A 10,434-nucleotide genomic window follows, 5' to 3' on the forward strand; every position below is an offset into this window, starting at 1 on the left:
AAAATTCAAATGAATAAATTTGAAGATCTAATTGGGTTTATTCAATGATTCATGAATCGGGCAGCGTCTGATCTGGCAAGGAAAAAGGTGCTCTGAGGAGCTATACAAAATGGATGTTTTTTATAGGCAGAAGAGGGGGAAAGAATGGATTGTCTCAGGAAAGATCATTCTGTTTTAGGGGATGAAAAGGGCCTATCAGGCAGATACCTCCTAGTGCTGACCAGAAAATTCCAGACTGACCCGTTAAGGTTATGTTCTTGGGAGGGACTGATGTTGTAATTAGGTTAGGTATTACTAAGTCTTGTGGAGCTGATGTGGAGCTCAGCACAAGTGACTCCATTTTATTTTGGACCTGTTGTTTCTTTTTAACAACAACAACAACAACAACAAAAGCGCTCAACATAGCTCACACCATGCCCCATGGAAAGGGGGTGTATATATATACACATATATATACATAAAACTTACACTGCATCCTCACTTTGTTTGACTAAGCAGTTTTCTGCCTGTTCAGATATAGGCAGTAGAAAAGGTATTAGTGTGAGGGCTCTCCCCTCATCCCTACTTCTCATAACACTTCAACAATTATTCAAGAAACACGGAGGGACACCTGGGTGGCTCAGTGAGTTAAAGCCTCTGCCTTCGGCTCAGGTCATGATCTCAGGGTCCTGGAATGGAGCCCCACATCGGGCTCTCTGCTCAGCGGGGAGCCTGCTTCCTCTCACCCCCCACGCTCCTAGCCGGCCTCTCTGCCTACTTGTGATCTCTCTTTCTGTGTCAAATAAATAAATAAAATCTTTAAAAAAAAAAAAAAAAGGAAAGAAAAGAAACACCGAGTAGTGACTGTGGACAAAGCATCCCATGGTATGTTGAATACACAGACCCGGTCTTCTTTACCTCAATAGATTCACCTGCCTCCTGGCTAGCTAACCTTCTCTTTGAGATATATTATCCTGGGCCAGCTTTCTTCCCTTGCACCCTCCCTGTCAGAGTGCAACAATTCTCTGTTTCTTCCATTTCCTGTTGTTTTTGGTAGGTGATTGGCCAGTTAATGAGTTAAGTGGGTACTGACACAACCATGCATATTAATCCAAGATCTCTACCAAGTAGAGATTTCAGGAAGGAGTCATTGCCTGTGTTCCTCAAATCTTAGTATGTGAGTGACCATTGGCTGCCAAACTGGCCCCGGATTACACTGTGTCTTTGAAAGGACACAAAGTCATGCTACAGAGTGACTGGATCTCTCTCCGAGAACAGTTGCTATCTTAGAATGTTTGACACAAACCTGGATGAAAGTTTCTTTTGGTGACAAGAGACCCCTCTGTTCCTCGCACCAAGGAGTGTTACTCTGCCAGGTAACCGAATCTATGACAAGTAGCTGGCTGTCAGGGGTCTGTGTGCTGAGCAGGCTTTCTTGGCCAAAAGCAAATACCAGGCTAGATGAGAGGGGTTGTATTAAATAAGTTAATAAGTGGATTTCTTTTCTGTAGCATTTCATCTTTAACATGAGCACCTCAGCAAGAAGGCCACCTCTTGAATTCTGTAGTTCAGTAGAAAGTATGTTTGTTTGTGGTATTCCAAAAATTGCAAAGTTGATATTTTCATAGCTTTATATCTTTCCATTTGGGAAGCAAAATTGCCTTTTTTTGCTCTTACCAAAAGGGAAATTCCTCAATTTTATTTTTCCAGTTAATTTTTTGCCTCTGCTCTAGCTGACCATTTTCGCTCTTTATTCTATTTTTATTCAAGGTTACCTCAGCCTTTCCCCTACCCAGCTGCTGTCGAACTTGGCTGTACTGTTAATACATTTGCAGCTTTTTGTAGAGGCAAGAACATGGGCTTGAGAGAGCAACCCTCTCTCAGGTTAACCAACCCTGCCTTATATGGAGGGCAGGACTCACCTTTCTGAGTCTCAAATCCCTGATTTGCAAAGAGGGATAATAATACAATAACCTCTTATCTTATTATAAAAATTAAATGAAATAATGCATGAGAAAGCCTTTATCCTTTGTGTGGTTTGAGGAAGTACTCACAGTTGTTAGTTCATGCCAGCTTTTCCTTTTTCTCCTTTCATTAGTAGAAATTCACAGGATTGAATGAAATTGCAGATGTTTGTTATACAGATAGTAACTTTTAAAAGTGCATTTAAATAGACCATGATAAGATATTTTAAACAGATCTACTGTGGTTTCTTCAAAGGGGTCCTTTTCTGAAATTTTTACTTTGAGGCCCAGAGGTGAAGGTTATGACCCTGTTTATAACAATAACTTCTTAATCAAGTGTAATGTACCTAAGCATAGTAATCTCTTCTCCACACTGTAGCCAGAAGCTAGAGTAATTTTTTCTAACGTGCAGGTCTGATGGGGCCATCCCCCTGCTCCTCCCACGGGCTCTTTAAACTGATTTACCAGGCCCTTTGGACATGAGCTCTTCTTCCCTCTCAAGGATATCTCTCCTCCCCTCCCCTCCCCAAGTGCCTGACAGTGCTCTGCCCAAGGTGGCTACACAAGGACAGTGTGTTGAATGAATAAGTAAACGAATGAATCATCAAAGACCAAGGTGGGTGGTTACTTTTTCTAGAGCGCTTACTGAACTATAGAATCCAGCAAATGGCCTTTTTGCTGCTGCAGAAAAAAGTTTGTTAAAAAATATATATATTTGGGGCGTCTGGGTAGCTCAGCTGGTTAAGCAACTGCCTTCTGCTCGGATCATGATCCTGGAGTCCTGGGATCGAGCCTCATGTCAGGCTCCTTACTCAGCGAGGAGCCGGTTTCTCCCTCTCGCTCTGCCTGCCACTCGGCCTGCTTGTGCTCGCTCGCTCTCTCTCTGTCAAATAAATAAATAAAATTTAAAAATATATATATATGCATTTATATGTTTGACTGCTTTCAAAGAAAGGATCTAATTAGGAAACACCACAGTGTTTGAATTTTTTTTAAGGTAGTTCTCCCTCCATGGGAATTTTCTATCTTGACAGTTATGTGTCTGGTGCATTTTCTGGAGGACAGACTTCTACAGTTTCTAGCAAAGGGTTAGCTTTAAATGGGAATCAGTCACATTAACATATGTGTATATACATTAGATATGGAAGAATAGTAAGAGCGAAGAGATAGACGTGCCTAGTTTCCCCAAGGGTTTTCATGAAAAACTTCCAACTGTTTCAACTCTTCAAAACAGTGGAAAAGAAATATGCCAAAAAATAAAATTCTTTGACCACAAATTCTATCTTACTTTTATCTTGGAACATGATTTTCCACAGGAGGGAGACAGACAGTAAATCTGATATTTAAGTAAATTATGTAGTTGGTTAGAAGAAACTGAGTGTTATGAGAAAAGAAAAATAGAGCAGGTGAGAGGAATCTGGAGTCTGGGGGAAGAGGGAAGACATGATATACTTGGATGGGGGCAGAACCCATTGTAGGGTTGCTAGATTTAGAAGAAAACAAAACACAGGATTTCCAGTTAAATGTAAATTTCAGATAAACAATGAATAATTTTTTAAATATACGTTTTTTTTCCATACAGTATTTGGGACATACTTACGCTGAGATGCTATTCATTGCTTATCTGAAATTCAAATGTAACCCGCGCCTTGTTGGTTTGCTGGCACAACTGACCCCCGTCCCCACATTAAGAGTGAGATTTGAGCACAGATATGAAGGGGCTCTGGGACAGCAGTCTAGCAGAAGAATGTTTCATGCTAATTGGCAGGAGTATGGCAGGTGCATTCCTGGCAGCAAGGTGCTGAGGAGTAATGAAGAGATGAGAAAGAATGGAGTGGGCAGATCAGGGGACCTTACAGGCCTTTGGAGAGATTTTGCTGTCTCTCTTGAGTGAACTAAGTAAAAATCCATTGTAGGATTTTCAGCAAAGAGGTGATGTGAACTGACTTTTTGTTTTAAAGGATCACTCTGGCTGCTGTAAATAGAGAACAGAGGGGCAAGGGCCAGAAGCAGGGGGACCCCTCGAGGACTTTGATGTAATCTAGGAGAATGGTGTGGGGTGTCTCATACTGAGGTGATAGTGATGTGGGAATGTTGGGGTTCAGAGCAAATGGTCAAGAAAGAATTCCTGAAGCGTCTTCTGTGCAAAAGGTGGTTTCATTAAAGCACAGGAACAGGACCCGTGGGCAGGAAGAGCTGCACAGGGAGCGGGGACAGGTGACTGATTATATACTTTCAAGTTGGGAGGGGGTTTGGGATAGCATAAGTCTCTATGGAATTTTAGAAGCAAGGTTTCCGGGACCTTGAGGGGGCTAGCTGTTGTTAGGAAAACATCATTTCCTATCACCTATCCATCACTTCTCAAAGATTTGAGGTAAGGGGTGATAGATTTAAAACATTTCTTCATTTTTTTAATCCTCCTGAAATCCAGGAAAGTAGGAAGAGTTGTTTTTCCTACATGAGGTCCTGTCTAGTGAGATTTTTCTCAAATTCGTCAGTGAGGGTCTTATTATATTTAATCCTTTCTTTTTTTCCCTCTTTTCCTTCTTTTTTTCCCCCCTCTTTTCTTCTTCTTCTTCTTTTTTTTTTTCTTTCTATCTTTCTTCTTTGTAATCCTGTTCTTTTTTTAGATTTGACTTCGGCTCTTTCAGAATCAGGACATAAATAGAATTTAAAATCACAAGTGTCTAGGCCAAGGCCTGCTGGATTCTGAGTTCATATGGAATATAAAGCAGTTTCTAATAGGAGAGGTAATAGGACCATTTTTAAAATTTTATTATTTATTTATTTATTTATTGATTTTTTTTTTTTGATAGGACCATTTGAAAAAAAAGGAACATTTTGAACCTAATATATCTAAGGCCCTGAGATTTCAGGGACCTAACAACTACGTCTAGGTTGAAAAAGATAAGATCTAAAAGATGTTATATTTTTATTTATTCACAAGAGAGATTCCAAGTTTTTTTTTTTTTTACAGTTTTTTAACTAGGTTTTTAACAGTATCAAATAATTTTGAGTTACATGAAAGTTCGTTAAATAGCTCCAAAAGCATTGAATTAGGACTAAAGTAATTTGATTTTAATCCTGATTATTTAACTACTTAGCTGTGAAGTCTTTGGGCAGATCTTTTAACTTTTGACATGTCCCAGTTCTCACATTTAAAAAATGAGGAATTAATTTCACAGCTGTTTACCCCTTCCTAGAGTAAATGAGATATAATTCAGATTAACATATGAGAAAGCACTTTGAAAGCATAAAGTACACTACAAATTCAAGGGATTATTTCCCTATTGTCAGCAGTATTATTTAATCCAAGAAGAATTCCTTCTAATCATCCACATAAAACGTAAAATTTGGCTATTTGCAAAATATGAAACAGTCAGGGATGTACTTGTATTTCTTGAAAGAAGAAAGTGTTCTTTCAGTAATGGTGTTTCATTGATGAAATGAGTAGGAGTTTAAATATTGAGTGATGGCTAATTTCTGTTACATTTCCCATTTGAAATTTTAGATTTGTAGTTATTTTGCTGAGAGCAAGAAATTATCAGTAAGACTTTATTGGGGAATAGACACCTCCCAACATTGATCTTGTTTCCCAGTAGCAGATAGCTAGTGTAGTCTGATGGGAACACTAAAAAGAAATTAGTCGATCAGTTTATTAACACAGAGATTTAAATTTTGCATCTATATCACTGTATGCATATTCCTGAGCTTTACCTAATACTTGGCCTTTGGTTTGTTTGTATTTGTCTTTTCAGTTAAAAGTAAGAGAACATTTGGCATGTGTGTGCTCAATATATATTTTTTTAAAGATTTTATTTATTTATTTGACAAAGAGAGACACACCCAGAGAGAGGGAACAGAAGCAGGGGTAGTGGGAGAGGGAGAAGCAGGCTTTTTGCCGAGCAGGGAGCCCAATGCGGGGCACATTCCCAGGAGCCTGGGATCATGACCGGAGCCGAAGGCAGATGCTTAACGACTGAGCCACCCAGGCGCCTCTGTGCTCGATATTTTTAATTGAACTAAAGTAGTCTAAGTCAGGTATGGAAATGTAATTCCTCTTGCCGGTGATTGGTTTAGGAAGGCATGGGTGATACAGTTCTGGCCAATGAAACGTAAGAGCGCGTCTCCTAAGAAAAGAGACATCTGAAAAGAATTGCTGCCATTGTCCCACAATGCTGCTTCTGCTGTCCTGCTGCAGATGTGACACCTGGAAGTGTGGCAGCCATGCTGCCGCTATCAAGACTTGAGGTGACAGCAAGGAGATGGGAAGAATCTAGGTCTTCAGTGACAGTTACTGAACTAGTGCATTAAGCAATCTTAATTTTTTTTCTTTATGTGTAATAATAAACCCTCATTGTTTAAGCCATTTGAGTAGAAGTTTTCTGTAATTTTTATAAAAAGATTCTCTTGATTATGTTAGTTATTCTTCTTGAGCATTTCCAGATACCCCTAGTTTTCTTGAAAAGGAGCCACTAGGGCTGTTGTCAGTGCTGTGGATAAGGGCATACATTGGTTAAAGCTTGAGAGCAGAGATTCCATCAGTTTTATGTATCTGTGTATACCCAGCCCCACTGTAGTGCTTCTTACTCAATAAATGTTCAGTGAATAAGTTTTCCATAATTCCTTTTTTGTTATTTTTCCATCTTGGTACACTGGACTGACAGCCTCAGATGACAGGCTAAGGTTAACAGAATGCCCTTTCAATTCTCTTTTCCCAACTGTACCTTATAAAGGCAAATAAAGGTCAGAGGCCAGGACTTTTCAAGCATCAGTCATATTTTTTTTTTCTCCAGATTTGTTCATTGGCATGAGAGTTCATCTATGCTCGTCTTTGTATTGAGGTCAGGATTCCAAGAGCAGTGAATAGCAGCTGTTAAATAGGCTGCTACATGAAGGCTAAAGTTCTTTAGCAACAGTGAATTTCAAAGCACACTTCCCATGCTATTAAGCCCTAAATGTTAAAATCAGCTGAGATGGTACAGGAAAGAAACAGAATTGTCACAGTTAAACATGAACATACATTTTATGCTTCATTATACTTTCCTGTCAACTGCTAGATATGTCCAGTTCTATCTGTAATATTTTTATTTAGAAATAATTTGCATCCCTTTTTAAAAATAACATTCAAGTAAACCTCTAGGGTAGCTTGTTTTCCAAGGTAGGAAGCTATGTGCATGAAAAGCTACCACTCCAGAAGCTGCATTGCAAAGAACTAAAAAGAGAAGAAACAATTTTAGTGTCCCTCATGAGGTCCCCCGAATGAAGGACACAATCTAGTTTACTTATACATTTGCAATGTTAAATAGTAGTTAAAATAGGCAAGCTATAGTTACAAAAATCAATGTGGTTAAAACTCAAAAACAGTGTTCATTGAAAAGTAGCAAATACAAGGATGATACAATTAATGTAATATGTTAAAAAATAGTAAAAAAAATGCATAAGAATGATGCCTACTAACTTTAGGATTATGGTTCCGTCTGATAAAAGATAGAGGGAGAGAGGGAGGACAGAGGAAGGAGTGAGAGGCAATTGGGTTTTGCTATAACTGTACCTGGTCTGTTCCTTTAAAAATAAGAAGTGAGGGATGCCTGGGTGGCTCAGTGGGTTAAAGCCTCTGCCTTTGGCTCAGGTCATGATCCCAAGTTCCTGGAATGAGTCCTACATTGGGCTCCTTGCTAGACAGGGAGCCTGCTTCTCCCTCTGCCTGCCTCTCTCTGCTTGGTTTGCGCTGGTGTGCTCGCTCTCTCTCTCTCTCTCTCTCTCTGACAAATAAATAAGTAATCTTTAAAAAAAAAAAAAAAAAAATATATATATATATATATATATATATATAAACTTGAAATATATAATGCAAGTGTTAACATCTGTTAAAACTGGGTGGTGGTTTGATATTTATTATTGCCTATACTCTTTTGTATGTTTTAAATAGTTCATACTTTAAAAAAGCTAATTCCACAATTCTAGAGTAGCAAAATCTATTAATAACCCTTCTGTTTGATAATCTAAACCTATATCAATATTCATGCTTTTAAGATAACTTGGGGGGGGGGGTGCCTGGGTGACTCAGTGGATTAAAGCCTCTGCCTTCAGCTCAGTTCATGATTCCAGGGTCCTGGGATCGAGCCCCGCATCAGGCTCTCTGCTCAGTGGGGAGCCTGCTTCTCTCTCTCTTTCTCTTTCTCTCTTTCACCTGCCTCTCTGCCTACTTGTGGTCTCTGTCAAATAAATAAAATCTTAAAAAAAAAACAACTTGGAAAAAAGTTATTTCCTAGTGATTTATAGCAGTATAAAGGACATCCTAGAAAGGCCATTTAAAAAGACACAAAAATAGTACTCACAGTAATAAATTCCTCTGACAGTTCTGTGCTTACCAAGAGCTGCAAGTTTTAAGAGGTAAGTAAGAACATTTGAAGCATTTTGTCCTATAAGGAAGGGTTGTTTTTGGAATGATCCCAACTTTTTACACAGGGAAAGCAGTGTGCCAGCTACTTCAATTACTTTTTTAAAAAGCAGAAGCATGCGATCCTCTTGCAGTCTAAGGATTTTCTCAGTTTTATTCATTCCTTTTGACTAAAGTTTCCTAGAAGTGTGTGAGGAAGTGATCTCATAGGTCTTAAATTTCTTGGAACCATTTTTAAAAATTAAATCTTTGAAAGTAATTTTAGCTTGCCCCTTGCCTATGTATATGATTTTTTTTTTTTTTACTTTGGTATCATTATAAGAAATTGTTAGGCATATATGAATTTTACAAAGATCTTCAGATTTTAAAAATGCAGCTTAACTTTCAATATACCAGGAAAAATAGTCATTGGCATTTACCATCTGGGTCCAGTGAATCTTCAAATAAAAAAATATATATATATATTTAATTCATTTAATGAATAATTTACCAAGTATAAGGGGGTAGTTCAATTAGGAACTTTAATAAGAATTTAAGCTGTAAACACAATTTTTATTTCATATATTTTGGCTTTGAAGATACATATATACATACATATATATTATATATATATACACACACACACACACACACACATTTTAGAGGTGTATGTATATGTGAAATGAAATATATATATAGACAATGTCAGTTGAATGTGACCAACCACTCATCACTTGCCATGTGTGAACCTGGAACATATCCAGCTGATAAATAGTAACTCCAGATTTCAAATACATTTTTATTAGGTTCAAGCTTATTTATACTGCTGGTTCTTCTTACACTTGCATCATGAAAATGCAAAACTGATGACATGATTTTGTTGAAGAAGGATGGCAATTTTTTCAAAACATTTTAATTTTTAGATTTATAAGCAATGTCACTGACCAGTCCAGTAATATTTTCATTTCCACATCACTTGTTTCCTTTCAGTCACCTTTGTATACATAGCTGTCTTCAGCATTTTTCAACTTAAGAATTGTATCAAGTAGGGGTGCCTGAGTGGCTCAGTGGGTTGAGCCTCTGCCTTCGGCTCAGGTCATGATCTCAGGGTTTTGGGATTGAGCCCTGCATCGGGTTCTCTGCTCGGCGGGGAGCCTGCTTCCTCCTCTCTCTCTGCCTGCCTCTCTGCCTACTTGTGATCTCTATCTGTCAAATAAATAAAATCTTTTAAAAATAAATAAGCATTCCTTAAAAAAAAAAAAAAATTGTATCAAGTAAATTTTGGTGCATAAACATCATAAAAAGTGAAAGAATATAGCCACACCGCCCATTTAGCAAAATTAGATGGTCCAGGTCCTTGTAAAATTTGCATGATGAAGCCCATCCTGTTGAATAAGTGGATAAGAATACCAGATTTTCTAACTGTTCTTAGAAATATATGGTTCACTCATCCATTCTTAAGTTTGAGAAAACGATTTAGAATATACAGTCTATGAATGTACTAAAAATATAAAAATAATTTAAAAAAAAAACAGAGTATACAACCTAGACTTCATAGTCTGAGATTTTGCTTGCATGCCAATCTCATCAGCATTATTAGGGTGTCAAGTACTGCCCTCTGTCTCTTTGCATTTACTTTTTGATTCCTTTAATAACTGTAGAAATTCTTCTGTTAATTTCCTTCTACTCGCCACTGTATCAAAACAAAGAATTCTAAAGTATTAACTATAATCAACCAAAAGCTTTAAAAAAAAAACCCAAAACAATAAATTCTAAAGATGGTGTCTCTCCAAATTTTTATATCTTCTTGAAATATAATGCAATACTTCGGGCGATGCTATATGAAAACTGAAGGATGATCATTTATTTTACTATTACATACTATTACATTCTTCTTCTAGGGTATTCCATCATTTTTCCATTTCTTTACTATTTTAGTCTTTTAAAGTCTAGTTGGAAATAATTGATTAGGAATGATTAAATAATTCCTGGGATGATGAAATAAAATATTTGAAAATATGTAGGAAGAATTAAATCACTGAGATCCCATAATGTATCTTAGAGTTATAAAAGGGTCCAGTGGACCTATATGGGAATTAAAGGATATTT

The sequence above is a fragment of the Enhydra lutris genome, unplaced genomic scaffold (assembly GCF_002288905.1).
Source record: "Enhydra lutris kenyoni isolate GAN:26980312 unplaced genomic scaffold, ASM228890v2 scaffoldscaffold4, whole genome shotgun sequence".
Classification (NCBI taxonomy): Eukaryota; Metazoa; Chordata; class Mammalia; order Carnivora; family Mustelidae; genus Enhydra; species Enhydra lutris.